Raw genomic sequence first — 18777 nt, forward strand, 5'->3', positions numbered from 1 at the left:
GGAAATAAGAAGATTGATTTAAAGAAAGTTGCACATGAGGTCAGAGAGATGGTTAAATATTATCTCAGCTAGGGTAGAAGTGGATAAACACACAATCGTGTGTGTGTGTTTGTGTATATGTGTGAGAGACTAACAAGTTAGTTACTTCTGCATGAACTATTGCGCATATGCAATCTAGTGTGCATGAGCAAATGTGGCTCTATGGATGCTATATCACGAGAAAAATATGCCCTGTTTCTGAAATAGTATGCCTTCTTTCCACATTGTGGGACCCTTTTACAAAGGCACAGGAGGGCTAACATGCGGGTAGTGCATGCCCAATCAGCATTACCACCAGTGTTGCGCATGTGCCTGGCAGTAATTCTGAGTTTGGCATGCGCTGAATCCCTTAGTAGAAAATAATTTTCTATTTTCTACCATGAGGAGCATTCTCGGTAGTAACCGGCAGCATGCCCACACTGGAGCGCTCTGCATGGTTCCCACGTGGGTATTGTGTGAGTCCTTACTGCTAGGCCAATGGGTGGCAGTAAGGGCTCAGGCCATAAACAGGTGTGCGCTAGTTTTAATTTTAGTGCAGGCCCATTTCCCGGGCCATTAAAAAATAGCCTTTTTCTCAGCTGTGGTAAAAAATGGCCCAACGCATGCCTAGAAGATGCGACCACACTACCGCAGGCCACTTTTTACCTCGGCTTTGTACAAGGACCCCGTGTGCACAATTTCCAAAAAGTGCACACTATTAGTGGCAACTGACAAAAATAAAAAATACCCAAACAGAATGAATAAAATGAAAATTCTCATAAACTTCATGAGAAATTACACGAAACAAACATTTTCTTGCTGTTCATCTCTAATAAGTAGTGGCATTCCCCAGGTCTACCTTAGTTGCAGTGTATTGACTTTTTTGTCCAGGATCTTGTCCATACTTTTTTTAAAACTCAGCTAAGTTAACTGTAAATACCATATCTGCTAGCAACAAATTCCAAAGCTTAACAATGCATTGTATGGAAAAATATTTTATCAAATTTTTTTTTTAATGTGCTATTTTGTAACATCATGGCACCTCCCCTAGTTTCTGTTTTGTTGTTGTTGAAAAAGTAAACAATTGATTTGCCATTACCTGTTTCCCTCCACTCAGGATTCCACTCAGGATTTCATAGACCTCTTTCACATCTCCCCTCAGCTGTGTCTTCTCCAAGCTGAGGGGTCAAAACCTTTTAACCTTTCCTCTTATGAGAGGAGTTCCATCTCCTTAATCATTTGGGTCACTTTTCTGTGTACCAGGGTCAATATACAGCCCTTGGCGGTAAGCAGCTGGTAAGCTGCTTCCAGTGAAGGGATGAACTAACCAGGGGCATTTTGTTATTTTGCAGGGTCTGCCTCTTTCTTCCTTATGTGAGCTGCAGTGAACCCTAATTGGGTAGCTGCGGCATACAAGAATTTTATGTAATATAGAGGTATGTTTACTAAGGTACGTTAGCATTTTTAACATGCCTTTAAAGTTGAAACTCATTAAACACTAACACACCTATACATTTCTATGGGTTCATTATCATTTAACGCGCATTAACCATTAATGCGCTTATAGCGTACCTTAGAAAACATAGGCGATAGTGTAATGACTTCCATGAATTGCTTCTCCATCCTATCAGAGAATGGTATTGGGTACATGTGTATGGTACAGAAATGTCAAAATATGCTATAATTTATGACAACATAACCCAAGTGGGCCAATTCTAAGCCCATTTTGGGCTTACCATGTGGAAATCTAGAACTACCGCTGGCCCAATGCAGGCGCTGCCTGGAGGTAGTTCCACCCCCTACGTGTGCCATTTCTGGCCGTAGGGAAAATAAGTCCCTATTTTTTTACTGAAGCAATTATCCAGCAGTAATCAGGCAGTGCCATGCACTGCCTGGTTACTGCCAGGTTAGCATGGAAGCGCTTACCGTCACTTCAACGGGTGGTGGTAAGTACTCCTCTCTGCATGGTCATGTGGTAAGTGCAATCTTACCACATAGCCGTTTCTTTTTTTTTGGCCTTTTTACCTGCTGTGGTAAAAAAGGTCCTCAGTGCATAGCAAAAATGGCTGCCGCCGCTGGATCAAGGCACCTTTTACCACAGTTTAGTAAAAGGGCCCCTAAGTGAGATAACTTAGTGGAGTGGAGGAGTGGCCTAGTGGTTAGAGCACCAGCCTTGCAATCCAGAGGTGACCAGTTCAAATCCTGTTGCTGCTCTTTGTGATCTTGGGCAAGTCATTTAACCCTCCATCACCTCAGGTACAAACTTAGATTGTGAGCCCTCCTAGGACAGAGAAATATCCAGAGTGCCTGAATGTAACTCACCTTGAGCTACTACTGAAAAATATAAAATAAGCAAATAAACTTGAGATGCTCAGGCTAATTTGACTGCTCCTTAAGCTTCATGGCTTTGTGGGAAGTTTCTTAAATAATATGAATACAGAATGAGTGTAATAACCTTTCTTGTGTTCATGCAAAGATAGTATGAATCTCTAAAAACAAATGATATGATGGTGCAATCAAATTCAATTGTTTTCCATTTTGGAAAGCTTGCAATAGATTGTGCCATCCAGGCTATGTAGAGTCATTTTGTTGAAAAGTAATGTCGTCAGTAGCATGCATTATGTCTGAAATTAACATATGCTTGGGAAAATAGCAGTTTCTTAGTTTTTCAGGATTGCTTATGTTGCTTTCTTTGAACTGTAAATAGGCAAATTACTTTCAAAATGACATAGGAAAGGGAAGCAAAATGTTTTCATCTCAATGGGATTGTGTAGAAATGGAGCATGTATGACATAGATAGAAGACTAAATAGCTCCCTTTGTGTCAGATGGGTTGTCTTAAAGTCCAAGCAAATTGGTTTGAAAAATAGTAAAAATTTATAGCAGGGTTTTATAACTGTGGTGGGTTGCTCCTACTTTTGTGAGTAAGCCTGGAGCATTTTATTATATATTTACAGCCTTCCAACCTGGTGGAAAAAACAATAACTACTACTACTACTACTATAAATCATTTCTATAGCGCTACCAGTCATACATAGTGCTTTACAATTGAACATGAAGAAAAGACAGTCCGTGCTCAAAAGAGCTTACAATCTAAATCAGGACAGACAGACAGGACCAATAAGGATAAGGGTAGGACAGACAGAAGGACTATTGAAGAGAGGAAGACAAGATAAGGTTACGAGCAAGTGACAAGTTAGGCGTCAAAAGCAGCATCAAACAGGTAGGCCTTTAGCCCGGATTTGAAGGCGGCCAGGGATGGAGGTAGACGTAATGGCTCAGGAAGCCCATTTTAGGCATAAGGTGCGGCGAGACAAAAGGAATGGAGTCTGGAGTTAGCAATGTAGGAGAAGGGTGCAATTAGGAGAGATTTGCCTAGTGAACGGAGTTCCTGGGAAAGAGTGTAGGGAGAGGTGGTGAGGGGCTGCAGAGTGAATGCACTTATAAGTCAATAAGAGGAGCTTGAATTTTATACGGAAATGGATAGGGAGCCAGTGAAGTGACTTCAAGAGAGGGCTGATATGGGCATAATGACTTTGGCAAAATATTAGTCATGCAGTAGAATTCTGAACAGATTGAAGAGGAGAGAGGTGGCTGAGTGGAAGACCTGTGAGAAGCAAGTTGCAGTAATCTAAGCGAGAGGTGATGAGAGTGTGGATGAGGGTTCTGCTAGCGTGTTCAGAAAGGAAAGGGTGAATTTTGTCGATATTATAAAGGAAGAAACGACAGGTTTTAGCAATCTGTTGAATATGTGCAGAGAAGGAGAGGGAGGAGTTGAAGATGACCCCAAGGTTACGAGCAGATGAGACAGGAAGAATGAGCGTGTTGTCGACAGAAATAGAGAATGGGGGAAGGGGAGAGGTTGGTTTAGGTGGGAAGATAAGGAGCTCAGTTTTGGACATATTGAGCTTCAGGTGGTGGTGAGACATCCAGGTAGCAATGTCAGAGAGGCAGGCAGATACCTTGGACTGGATTTCTGCTGAGATTTCTGGTGTGGAGAGGTAGATCTGGGAGTCATCAGCGTAAAGGTGATACTGAAAACCGTGGGAAGAGATCAGAGCACCAAGGGAGGAAGTATAGATGGAGAAAAGGAGAGGTCCTAGGACGGATCCTTGAGGTACACCCACTGACAGCGGGATAGAGGAAGAGGAGGATCCACCAGAGTATACACTAAAAGAATGCTGTGAGAGATAAGAAGAAAACCGTGAGAGAGCAGAATTCTGAAATAACCAATGCAATATTATCATAGCAGCTTATAAATTATATTGCAGTGATATGGTAGACCAAATTGATGGAGGGGTAGCGTTATATGTTAAAGAGGACCTTGAATCAAATAGATTAAAAGTTCTGTGGAACACAAAATTCACCTTGGAATAATTGTGGATAGAAATTCCATTTGTAAAGCGGAACAGAATAGTGATGGGAGTATAGTACTCTCTGCCTGGCCAGAATGAACAGACAGATGTAGAAATGTTAGCAGAAATCTAGAAAGCTAACAAACTAGGTAACACAGTTATAGTGGGTGATTTTGATTACCCCAGTATTGACTGGATACATGTAACATCAGGGCATGCTAGGGAGGTAAAGTTCCTAAATGAAATCTATTGCTTTTAGTTTTGTGTGCATGATTGACGTGCTGAATAGTTTTTGTGTTTCTCTGTCATATTATGTAGTTCTCCAGTGAGACGTTTTTGCCTCGGGCAATCCATGCTACTGTGATCTGTCACTATTGTGACTATTGAAGTGAGGATACTTCCGGTAATGGAGAATAAGTGCCAGATGCCTGCGGTGTATCTGTATCCATTGCTTTTAGTTTTGGGTGCATGATTGAACTGCTGAATAGTTTTTGTGTTTCTCTCTTTTGCCTTGAGCAATCTGTGCTACTGTGATCTATCACGTGATTATTGAAGTAAGGATACTTCTGGCAATGGAGTATATGTGCCAGATACCCATGGCGTATCATACCGTGGCAGCACACACCCAAGGAGCAGATCATGCTCCTTGGGGCGAACTCTGGGGGTGATTTTGGGGGCACCCTATTTTACCTCCTTTTTGGGGGTCTTTTCCCTGTTTTGTTGAGCTTTTCATTTTCTTTTGGTTTCTGCTGTTTTAGGCCATGGCAGTCTCTGTTTGTTCAATGGTCATATGGTGTTGCTGATCGGTTGGCTGGTCTTTTGTTCTCTCTGTGGATTAACTTGTTTTTATAACCAAGTGCATACATAAATGAATTATTGAAGCCAATCAGCTTCTTCTCAGAGACCCCTGAGGAAGACCTTTTTGGCTGAAACACGGACCGTGTTGGGTCCTAATAAATCATTTTGGCTTTTAACATCTATGAATTCAGTCTGGTCTTTCTGGATATCTTCCGCTTGATTTGTTGTTTTCTTGTGTTTTTTTGTGGGAGATTTGGACTCTCCTTATTGTTGTTTTTAGTCTCTATTTGTTCATCAGAACCTAAGCTGACACCAACAATTTGGTCATGTTGCAGTGCGGTTTCATCTGGCGGTGGCAAACATTGCAAGACAAAACATGATGAATTTCTCTAGATCAATGTTGAATTGAAATTCATCAAAGAATGTAGATGGTACAAATGTAAGCCCCTTAGATAACAAATTTTCTTGTTCAGCGGTGAGTCTTTTAGTTGATAAATTAACTACCACTGATTGTCTGTTCTCTGGGACCTCGTCCATGGTCTGTTCCGTTGCATGTTCCTTCCTCTTCTGTTTCCTTTTCCTCTGCTTCTTTGTCCTAAAAAATCCAGTCTGCCCAATCATTTGACTCAAAGTATATTTATGGATGAATCAAAAAGAAACAAGTGAGCAATCAGCATCTAGACTGGATTTTCAGTCTAGTGATTCGTCATCATCAAGTGGAAGTGATGAAACTGCAGAAAATAAAAATAAGAACATTTTTTTAGGACAAAGAAGCAGAGGATCTAGAGAAATTCATCAGAAAACTTCAACTACGACTGTTCTTTAGTTTAGGGAACACCTTACAGGACAGAACTATAATTAGACCTAAATCCCTATGGAAACCCTCTGGTCCATTAGATCCTGCTTTGAGTACATTTAAGGAGATCAAACTTAAAGACATTGAATTTATGAAGAAAAAATCATGGTTCAAAAAAGAAATTTTAACTTAACTAAATTAGAACATGAATCGCTAAAGGATCTGAAAAACGATCCTGACATTATTATTAAAAAAGCAGACAAAGGGGGAGCAATTGTCATTCAAAATACTGAAGATTATTTGAATGAAGGATTAAGACAACTATCCAATAGTCATGCATATAGAAGATTACCCCTTGATCCAACGAATCGTCTACAATCTAAAATGAAAACAATTACTAATAGAGGTTTAAATGATGGATTCATTACCAACAGAGATAAAACATTTTTGAAGAAATATGATCCAACTACTCCAGTGATGTATTTTCTCCCCAAAATACACAAAAATTTAAATAAACCACCAGGAAGACCTATTCTCTCATCCAGAAATTCACTGCTTGAACCACTTTCCATGTTTGTCGACAAATTCTTGAAACCAGAAGTTCCAAAAAGTAACATTCATTAAAGACACCACCCATTTTCTCAATAAATTACAAGATATAGAATGGGAAGAGCAATATATTATGGTTACATTAGATGTAAATTCATTATATACTTCAATTCCACAAGAAGATGCAATAGAAGTAATTAGAGATATTCTAGATGCCAGACCAAGACCACATTGCATTCCAACTGAGTTTCTGGTTAATTTAGTGAGGTTGGCAATAAAAGAAATTTTTTTTCTTATTTAACAACAACTATTATGTACAGACAGGAGGAGTTGCGATGGGTGCAACTTTCGCTCCATCCATCGCAAATCTCTATATGAACGCTTTCTAAAAAACTTGGATAAAACAATCCCCTTTTGTTCAAAAAATTTAGAAATGGTGGAGGTACATCGATGATGTTTTAATGATATGGCATGGCACTCATAGTGAGCTAACAAAATTCATTAAACAGTTGCAGTGAGAACATTCAATTTACTTATGAACATTCTAACACATCTATTCATTTTTTAGATGTAGAAATTACAGTAGACAATCATATTCTTTCAACTCGTGTGCATGAGAAATCAACAGATAGAAATACATTCTTGCACAACGCAAGTTGTCATCCCATGCAACTTAAAAACAGTCTACCTTTTTCGCAGATGTTAAGAATTAAGAGTATTTGTTCTAGCAAGAACACCTTTAAGCAGCAAGTGAAAAAACTTTCAAAAAAACTTGCTGACAGAGGCTACACGAAAAAGACCATTCATAAAGCTTACAAAAGAGGCAAATTCAATGACAGAGACCTTTTATTGACTGGTGCATGCAAGAAAGAAAAACAAGATGACCTCTGCACCATGATATTAAAATACACCACATCGAGTCAGGAAGTGAGTCGAATCACTAGAAATCGATGGAAAATCATTCAAACACACCCAGCATTTGAAAGTGTGAATATACGGATTGCATTTGCCAGAGGAAAAAACCTTAAAGAAGAATTATGTCCAGCAGTTTTTCCTGTAAATACCAAGAAAAAACTCAAAATGAGTGGTCATCATAAATGTGGCACATGCCAAATATGTAAAATCACCTTAGTAACCAAATCTTATAAGGATGAACTAAATAATCAAGAATTCCATTTAAACCAATTCACTAATTGCAGATCTGACTTTGTAGTGTATGCAATTAAGTGCCCATGCATGAAAATATATGTTGGTATGACCACAAGAATGTTCAAAATACGAATGCTAGAACATAGAGCAAACATTGCAAGACAAAACATCAATGAACCTATAGTGGAACATTGCATCAAACAAAAACATAAATTTGAAGAACTCTGTTGCTGCATTTTAGAAAGAATCAAGGGCAATTTGAGAGGAGAAAACGGAAAATTAATGCTTCAAACGAAGGAGGCAAGATGGACACACAAATTGAAATCATTAGAACCTAGTGGCCTCAATAACAAAATTGATTGGCATGTGTTCTATTGAATCAAGCAAATAATTGACTGATTCCCTCCCTTACCAGCTGATTGGGCTCTATTTATAGGAATTTCACAGCTTGTGAAGTAATAGCGCCATTTTGTTTAGAAGTGAATGTACTGAAAGTAAGTGTTGGTCTGTTTAGACTTATCCATTGTGTAAATATCTGTTTGAATTTCAACCGAACTTCCAATTTTTCAGAAAATCCAGAAGCAGCTGAACTAAAAGAAAGGATTTAAGGTTTACTGAATTTGTTGATTTCCCTACACCCATGGCTGGTCATATTTTAGATCTTGTTTTTTCTCGTTCCTTTATTCTTCAGAATTTCTCATCTCATCCTGTATCCTGGTCAGAGTTACTTTTACTCTGCAATCTGATGGTATGGAATGCTTTGCTTTTCCTTAGCCTTCAGACACCTATCAAAGTCAGAGTCTGAAGGGTGTTAATTTGGATACTTGTACTTCATTGTTTATGTTCTTTCTGGATTCCTTTTCTACTCTTTCCTTGGATGCTCAGGCGAATTGCTGGAATGTATCTCTGGGATCTGGTCTTGATAGTATTACCCCTTAAGTACTTGTAGGGTTAGAACCCAGGCATCAGCTCCTTGGTTTTACCAAGGACTAATGTAACCCCCTTAAAGGTTAATTGTTTTTTATAACCTGGGGAGAAGGGGGTCCAGATATGATCCTGGGGGATCCATACTCTTTTTGGTAGGTTTGGGGCATATTCGGGCTGTTTCCAGCCCCGAAGAAGGTCTGGGTGATTAGCAGGTTAAAGGTGGCCAGCGCTTTTAAAATGGGTTTTTTTTAGGTTTATTTTTTAAAGTTTAGAAGTTAAATAAAAAGTACTTGTAGGGTGTCTGGGATCCAGCAAGATCATTGGTGGCCAGTGGGAGTCCTTTACTGATGGTCTGGGGGCCTTTGTGGCAGGGGCTGTGCTGTTTGCAGCCTTCTCCAGGGCTGCGCTGTTTGCAGCCTTCTCCAGGGCTGCCTAGCCAGAAACTGAGCGTCTCTGGGCAGCCATGATAGGAAAATTGCCTGCCTGAGGCCTAGAAGAGGATCCATTCGGCTCCACAGATCCGCAAATTCCTGCTGGAGCTGGGAAATAGGCCCAAACTGAAGATGGGGCTTGATTTTTGAGCTGCCCAGCTGGAGTTCCATAGAATTTTGCAGTTTTTCGACTGGAGCATTATGTCGTCAGGGGTCTGTCAGGACCCGAACGAAAAATACTCACCACATGGGGAGCCATTGGGGAGCAAGGTAAGGGGTCTGGTGGCCTGAAATGTTTTTTTAAAAAAGGAGCGATTTTTGAAGCATTTACTCTGGCGCTTGAAGGGTTAATTTAATTTAAATTTTATTTATAGTTATGGGTTCTTGAGAACCTCCTCTGGTAAACTGTGTGTGTGTGTGTGTGTGTGTGTGTGTGTGCATGTGTGTGTGTTGTTGGGGGGGGGGGGGTGGTTTTGGTTAAAAAATGTTTTACATAGTGAAAATCAAGATAGGACGTTTTGGATTGCTCCAGGGGTCTGGAAGGAAGGAAATGTTTGGGAATTCCTCGATGGAGGACATTTAAGGGATTTTATTTAAATTTTCTAAGGTGGTTTTGCTGTTTTTTTTTTGTGAATTTTAACATTGGTTTGGGAAGAAAAATTGTGGGACATTCCTTTAAAATGGGGTATTTTAAAATCTAGAATTATAGGGATGTGTGTTAGGATGTGCAGGAGTAGCATGGTGAATTTAAAACAAATTGAATGTAATTTACTGTCAGAACGTTTAAAAAATGTCATTTCTCCATTATTTTCTATGTGAAAAATGAAACCAAAATGGAGATTAGAATGTTAAACCAAGATTCCATGGAGGGCTGGTTAAAAAAACCTGCAAGTTATATGTGTTACCTGATTGGTTGGATAAGGTCAGGTGGCAAGCTACACCAGCGTATCTATAGAAACATTACCAATGTTGCCAGGTGGGCGGTTTTCCCGCCCAATTGGGCGGTTTTCCGCGACCCGCCGCGGGAAATTTTTGCCCGCGGCGGGTTGCGGTTTTTGGGCTTGTTTTGAGGTTTTTCCGCGGTTTTTTTAGCGTTTTTTGGGGCCGCGGGGGCGGGCTAGTGATGTTTTGGGCGGGGTTAGTTACGTTTTGGGCGGGGTTAGTGACGTTCTGGACGGGGCCGGTGATGGGGAGGCGGGGCCGGTGACGGAAGAGGCGGGGCCGATGATGGCTGGGGCGGGGTTGATGACGGCGGGGGTGGAGTGTCAGGGGCGGGTTTGACTTTGGGCGGGTTTTGGGCTGGTTTTGGGCTCGTTTGGGTGGGGAAAAAATTTTCCACCTGGCAACCTACATTACCTGAAACAGTTAGAGAGTCTGGATGCTGAAGGAAGCAGATGTGTGAGGAGATGTCTGCTCCCTCAGTGTGTGTCTGTGAGGCCTAGTGCTGTACTGGTGAAGTGTGACAGTGGGTACTGATGCTCAGTGGTGAAGGAAAGTTGGGACCCAAAACTGGGTAATAGCCATGGGAAAAGAGATTTGGCTAATGAATAAGCTGGATGTGTGAAGGGGTTTTTGCTCCTTTAGTAGATCTAACACTGTGTTTAAAGGGGTGAGAATCTGCTGTAATTATTGGTTGAAACTGTGAGAAATCTGATGTCCCTTGATATAAATAAAAAAGGCTACTCCCATTCTGACATCATCGCACCCCGACCTCCACCTTCTTTTAATTAACCTATTGTTCTATTGCGGTGGGATCTTGGTTTGTCAGATTATAAATGTCAACCAGATGTAAAACGCAACACTTATCTTGGTGAGGGGCGACCTTTGTGTCAGCAGAATATTAGAACGGTCCGTTCGGAATCCCACTCCAATAGTTACTGATTGGACTGCAGCTTATACCATCTGCAGCTCTGGTACACAACTTTGCTTATCCTTCCTGTTCCCTACATGCAGCATGTTTCGCATGTATGCGTCCTCAGGGGAACGGAGTGCTATAATAGATATAACCAACAGTATGATTATTTCTTGGAGTATCACCTCTATATCTTCACATCATGTGCACAGAAACCAAACCGTATTCTATAACAATGCACATAACTTAATTGGTTAACTAGCAAATCAGCGCTGTTAATTGTATTTTAACAAGCAATTATCAGCACCAATTGGCATTAATTGAGATTTACATGCACAACTCGCTAAGTGTATTGTATAACGTGGTGCGCCTAAATTCTAAGTTGCATAGTTGAAGAGGGCACATAGCCATGGACGGGGCATGGGAATTTCTAAAATCTATGTGCATTATTATAGAATGCACCCGATCTGCTCCTAATTTAGGCATTGGGATTTACAGAAAGTAAAATATGGCCTAAATGGATGTTACCAACTTTGGTTGCATGGCGAGCCACTTAGCGTATTATATATACTTCATGGAAATTTAAGACTATTCTATAAAATTTAGGTATACTTTAGAGAATATACCTAGGTGTACTTTTGTCCATGTGCATTTTTTTAGGCGCCATATATAGAATCTATCCCTTAGTGCTTAACTTTAGACACAAGGATTTACACCAAGTAAGCCCTGGTATAAATCCTCGTGTCTAAATTGGATGTGGATCTCCCTTATTCTATAATAGCATGCATAAATTTTAGGAACACCCCTGATTGGCCCATGATATACTGCCCATACTTGTTTATATTCTTAAGGCCTGAATGGCCTACTGAGGCCTATTAACCAATCTCTGACTAGGCCAGGACTTTTTATAGGAAAGTACTATCATGGCTTTTATAAGACTTCCTGCAGCACTGGACACTGACATTCCAAGGGACATCTGCATTTTTCTCTCTCTGGTGTGAAGCTGCAGGAATGTGATTTACAAGTGGTAATCTTTGCTGACCATCTCTTGAGGCTTCAGCAGTACAAGCTACTACTACTACTACTACTTATCATTTCTATACCAGCTGTGATATGGAGGACCATTACTAAGGCCAGGGGCCTCATTATATCATCTGCACAGGCATTCTTGTGCCCAGCTAATGACAATTGCCATCTGGTTAGCTCAGTGTTCCTAGCAGATCAAAGTTTTACCATCTACTGTCCACGTGCACACTTCATGCCAGCAGTCTTTGCCCAGCTCATTCAATCAGGGAACTGTTACATGCGTGATACGAAGTGCACTATATGAGGGACATTGACTGATAGGAGGGAAGTTTACTCAAGGAGTTAGGCGCGAGCTACACAGGCAGTTAGCCTGTTAGCCAGAGAGACAGTCACTTTTCTCTCATGGGTGCTACTTTACTGGCCAACTTGTAGTCCCTCTGAATATTACTGAGGGGCTAAAGCTTTCAGTGCTCATAAAGGAACTGAACTAAGAATATATGCCGTACCGAGTAAGAACCAATACTGGGTAGCATCTTAGCTTCAACTAAGATAGTTCCAGAGAAGAGCTGTGTGCATTCTAGCTTTATTGCTGATAGCCTTTCTCAACGAACACAGATTGAAGACACAGAGAAGCAGGCAGCTTATCTACACGGCCTTGTCCAGAAGCCAACTGGAAAGCTTCATCTTTGAGTCCGAGAGGGAAAGGAGAGACCTGCCACACAGAAGGAGCCAAAGAACTTTCCCAGGAAGCCTACAAGGTGAGATCAGTTATCCTTCCTATAGTCTAAGGCAAGATAGTAAGCACTGCCATGTTCTAAGTGAGTCAGAAACTTCTGGCATGTAGTCTTAGGGTAGCACCGGTAGTTATGTCTCAGGAATAATTATTAGTTGCACTGATATTGTTACATTACTATTCTACCATGCACTTATAAGTCTTGCTGCTAAGCATTCCTTATTGCTTTTTTTGCCAAACTAATATCAGTAATGTTTAGTAATTCCTAACTATTTATTTTGTCAGAAGTATATATGTTTTATTGTATTGTTTTTGTTTTTAACTATGTATGTTACTATTGTAAGCCACCATGAACTTTCTGGATTGTGTGGGGTAGTAAATAATGTAAATAAATACATTTATTTATTTATTTTTATATTACCAATAACATTTTTTTTATCCAGGACATTTTATTGAGTATTAAGGTTATTCTAGAACAAGAGATAAAGAATACAATAAAAATGAGAATACAATAGAAATACAAATATAGTCAGAGGCATACATTAGGATTAAAAATAATTAAAGTCAATCCACTTATTGTTTCTCTTGATAATCATAGTTATGTTAGGTGTAAGAATCTTAGAAATTAACACATTCAGCTAATGGAGCCCAAATTAAATGTTTTTGTTTTTACGAGAAGAGCCATTAATGTTTGCAGCTGCTAATTCATATTTATGATATAGTAGCACTGATTGCCACTAAAAATGTTCATTTACTAGCTGAGCATTCTTCAAGTTGGCCAAAATTAAATGTTGTGCGATAGTTACTAATATATCAAAAAGCGTTTTTTGGGTATCAGTAAGAGAGAGAAGAGTGGAACAGGACTTGAAAACCACCAAAGAAGTAGAGAGAGAATAGCTGAATTTGAAAATTTTACAAATATCACACCAAATGGCATTCCAAAAGTACTGGATTATAGGACACTCATAAATCATATGCATTAAAGTGCCTATTTGATAATGGCAGTGCCAACATAGGTTAGAAGAGGCTAAGCTGGTACTAAGGGCCCCTTTTACAAAGTGGTGATAAGCCCAATGTGGGCTTTCCGTTCGCTAAACAGGAAGTACCTCCAGGCTATCAAAGCAGCCCGGTGGTACTTCCCACCCCCAGTGTGCTGTCATATCAGGCGCTACAAAAATATTTATTTTTGTAGTGTCAGGGTGTACCTAGCTGTAATTGGGCAGTGCCACCTGCTGCCCAGTTACCGTTGGGTTAGCATAGGAGCCCTTACCACCTCCTCAATGGGTGGCAGTAAGGGCTCCCCCCCGAAATGGCCATGCAGCAAGTGCTTTACTTGCCGCACGGCCATTTTCTGCAGAAAAGAAACACTACCCTTTTACCAGCTGGGGTAAAAGGGGGCCTCGGTACGTGTCAAAAACAAGCACTGACGCCAGCACAGGCTTGGTAAAAAGGACCCTAAGTGTTCAAACAGATCATTGATAAAGAAAGAACATGGATTGTGAAAAGTTTGCTACAGAAAGAGGTTTGAATAGAGAAAACCATAATAGTGAGCTGGAGAATTCAGGTATAATTGTGTTGGTGTCGGTTTCCTATGTTGTTTAAACAGAGTTTTTGGATTTGTATTTTTGAGTGGGCAGTAGTTTATAGATGAAAGAGGCTATATGTCCATTATCTAGTAACATTCTCGTTAGTTGAAAGATCGAGGGTGTGGCCAAGTTGAGGTTATTTAGAATTTAGACACACATTATATTCCTGTGGGTGTCTCTAGCATTAGTGCGTGCTAACTTTTAGCTTGCACTAAGAAGTTTGCGTGCCTATAGTATGTCTTACTAAACAGGGCCCTTACTTGCTTATCATAGCTGCAATCGCTGATTTTTCAAACAGACAAAACATTTTGCGAAATAACACAAAACCCTGCAAAAAGACACTCAAAACCTATATAGGAAACTTACCAAACCATAATAGCCCTAACCCACCTATGAAAAGACAGTGATGTAAATTCTCAACATTGATATAATTCAGTCACTAAACTGAAAATAAAATCATTTTTCCTATTTTTATTGTCTGGTGATTTTATTTTTCTCATTATCATCTTCTCAGTCTATGATTCTGCTTCTTTGTTTCTAGGGCCTCCTGCTAATTTGCTATTTCTTTTCTCGCCTCCTTTCTTCTTCACTTCCTGCCCTAGGTCTATATTTTGCACTGATCTTTCACGTTCTTCCAGTTTTCTGCCTCAAAGCTATTTAGTTTTCCATCTCCCATCTCTTCCTTTCATGTGCAGCATTCCCCCTCCCCTTCCTGTGCAGCACTCCTCTCTCTACCTTTCCCTTCATGTGCAAAGTGTCTCCTCTCTTCTCTTCATGTGCAACATTCTTCCTCTTCCTTCCCTTCCCTTCATGTGCAACATTTCATCTCTTCCATTCCCTTTCCTTCCTGTGCAGCATGTCTCCCTTCTTCTCATCATTGCAGCATTCCCCCTTCCCATCTTGTGCGCATTTCTTACCTCTATCTTTCCCTTCTCTGCCCTTCCTGTGCACTGTCTTTCCGTCTTCTTCCCGCTCTCGTTCCCTCCCGCATGTCCAATCTCTTTGCCTACCTTCTTCATTCTTCCCGATCCAGTCTCTCTTCCCTATGCTCTGTGAGTTTACAAACTCATTGTGGTCACTGGCAGGTATTAGATCAGGCTTTCCCTCTGCTATGTCCCACCCATGCTGCAAAAGGAAGTTGTAAAAGAGCAAAGAGCCCGGAGCTGGTCAGAGTAAAGCCTCCTTTAATCGCTGCCAGCACCCACAACAAGTTTACAAACTTCAGGTGGTGGGTAGAGAAACGAGACCCGAAGGATGAGGGAAGAGGAGAAAGGTAGGAAGGCGATGCCGGAGTATGCTGACGCTGGTTGGGATGGCAGAGGGGTGGCAAGGCATTTTCTTGGGGTGGCACATGCCACTCTTTAGCAACACCTGTGACCAGCATAGGAAAAATGAGCGCCTGCATTCTAAGTGCTGCTGATAGGGGGTGTGTACACAACATACACACCATATGGCTATGCAACTGTTTCTGGACACATACTAAGTTCATTTACTTTAGAAATATTCTGCAAGGTTCTCTCTTACTTTAGCATTAACTCTTGGAGGTTGACTTGCCTGCTTGCAGTTTCCCACCCCAAGGAAACACTTAGCTCTGGCTACTTCTCTTCCCTGTCACTCCTCTCAGTCACTGTAGACTCAGTTGCCACTCCTTAGAAACCTCTTCACTTGGGGCCTCTTCCTGGAAACCTCTTCACTTGGAGCATCCCCGGTCTGTCTTACTTCAGGACATTTAACCACTTCCCTGCCTGAGCCCCACCTTTCTGACTTAGCACCCTAATGTGGCTCAGTCTCAGTGAGGGAGTGAGGCTATGGGTCCTGGCCATATACCACCCTCACAGGCTGGGGTAAGTGATTGCACCTAAAATATAGGTGTGTTTGACCTATTATGCAAGTATTCTTTAATGAAAAGCAGGCACCTACGTTTCCTTTTAGAATAGGCACCAAATAGGAGCATTCTTGGTGCCTAAAAATAGATGCTCCTTTATAGAATTACCCTCTACATGGCTAAGGACAGATGGACTTTCTCCAGTTCTTGTTTTTTTAACTGCTTATTTTATTTATTTATTTATTTATTTATTTTCCAGTGCTTGATATACCGCAAGGTGTCCATATGGCGACTATACGGTTTACAATATAAAATCATGATCAGGGTACAGACACATAAAAGAAACAAACAATCATGCTGAGGTACCAAAGAATTCTTGAAATAGATGAGTTTTGATTAACTTGGAGTATGAAGGTTCTGAACAGATGTACGAAGGAGTTTCAAAGAGAAGGTCCAAGAAAACTGAAGCTGTTCTCATGAGAAATTGAGAGGCGGAAAGAAGGAAGAGCAGGGGCAGTAAGTAGAATATTTAAGGTATTAGTGGTGTACAAGACTTTCTGTTCTGTTATGTTACAGATCAGACATTAATGACTAAAGCACAGGATAGTGAACTATGAACAAGATAGTTCACAATCAGTATTAAAAAAACCGGTAAAAACGATAAACACAAATTCTGTAGCACAGAACTGGAAATGATTATGCTCATGTCCATAAGTGAAATATGGTGATATGAAAAGGCCTGTATAAAGAAAGTCACAATATGGCAGTAGGTCATCCCCTGGAAATTGCATGCAGTAAATACTACAACCGAAAAAGATGGATCATGATTCTGATGGAATTGTGAGAATGAAGTTGTGATTACCTGAAACATTCCCATTCCACACTGATACAAAGCTTGATGCAAGAAAACCAAACATTACGATAGATGAGAAATGCACATGAATAATAGAAATGTAGGTTTCAAGTGACTGTTCTATGCTCAGTGTGAAGAAATATAAGATCTTCAGGTAGCAAGAACTACAATCAGAAACCAAGAAAATATGGCATAAAGGTACAGAAATATTCTCAATTCTACTGAGTGCCAGAATTTCCAAGTACTCTTGGATATGTTGCCTGTAGATATTACACTTTATGAACTTCATAAGGAGGCTGACTTTGAAATATTGCAAGTGTTGAAATGAGCATTAATAGTGTATCTTTTAAGCTCTGCTAGGCCAACATTGAGATAATCTTCAATATATTTTGACTTAATACATAAAATCAGCCCACTTGGAGACATCTATTAGATAAGGAACTACCTGCAGTAGCTGTCAGCCTTCTTGATCCCCAAATACAGCATCTGGAGACTGCACTGGTATGATGTAGGGATGGGTGAGAATACTGGAGAGGAAGGAGTGCTAGGATGATAGGGGGATGAGCAAGGGAATGAGATCTGATATACTGCCTTGCTGTGGTTACAATCAAAGCAGTTTATATATTAAATACAGATACTCACTTTGTACCTGGGGCAATGCAGGGTTAAATGACTTGTCCAAAATTTACAAGAAACTGCAGTGGGAATTGAACCAAGTTCCCCAGGTTCTCAGGCTGCTACACTAACCATTAAGCTACTCCACACTCCACAAGGTAGAGAGCTGAGTTTTGAAAAAGGAGAAAAAGGGACTGCTGGGGTGGTAGGGGTAAAGGAGAGTGCTGGCATCAGGTTTAGGGAAGAGGGAGAGAGAAAATGTGTCCTCTGCTTGATAATTCACATGAATCTGAGTGGGGATGGGGGAGAGAAAAGTCATCCTCCCTACAAATCTGACTTCCCTACCCACTGCCCCCACCCCAAATGAAGCAGTCAAACTATGCCTTTGCAGTGCACATATTTCTACTTGCACACAGCACTACAATTTTAGAAACTCCTTTTCTATGTGTAAAGGATAATTTACATGGAACAAAACATTTCTAAAATGACCTCAATAGTATGCAGCTTTGCAATGGATAGGTATAAGAGCTGATGTAAAATGTATTTATTCCATTTTCCTGGGATATACAGGGCCTCTGAAGTTGGACTTTTGCTTAGCATAGAACATCTGGGGCCTTATTTTAGAAAGGATGTGGAGAGGGGATGTCAGACATCCAGACTGGGACTTAGAGAATTTCCAAGTATTTTATAAGATGGCTCCCCACATCCTGTGGGAGCAGGAATTTGAAAAGCTGCATTTGGAGAAAACAAATGTATAACAATTCCCCATGTGCATGGGAGCAGCTTTTTAAAATTGCTGCTCCCACTCTCTATGTTGTCCTAATCTTGTAGAACCAGTCCCCCTTTGTCAGTAATCACTCCCCCCACCTGCTGGCCTCCCATGCCCTCTGCAACGCAAGGCATATGAACACCTCCCCTCAACACATTCGAACATTCCCAAGAAACGCCTCCCTGGAAAGAAAATCCCCACCCAAGCCCTAGTAATAATAAACCCACCCAAAGCCCCCCACCTGGCAGACCTCCCCCTCCTCATACCCCCAGATCCCCATCTCTGGACTTACTGTGGTCCCTGTTGTCTAGTGGCAACAGGAGTGCTTGCTCCTGCTTTGATGATCCCAGGTTCAAAAACAGTCACTGTTACCTCATCTGTAATCCTGTGGTATTAACTCTAGGGGTCAAGCTGTCACATAGGTCAAAATGAGGTCAAAAGAGCTAGAGTGAGCGGGGATTACTGCTGCTCCTACTAAACACCAGGGACTCAAATA

The sequence above is a fragment of the Microcaecilia unicolor genome, chromosome 3, assembly GCF_901765095.1.
Source record: "Microcaecilia unicolor chromosome 3, aMicUni1.1, whole genome shotgun sequence".
NCBI classification, from domain to species: Eukaryota; Metazoa; Chordata; class Amphibia; order Gymnophiona; family Siphonopidae; genus Microcaecilia; species Microcaecilia unicolor.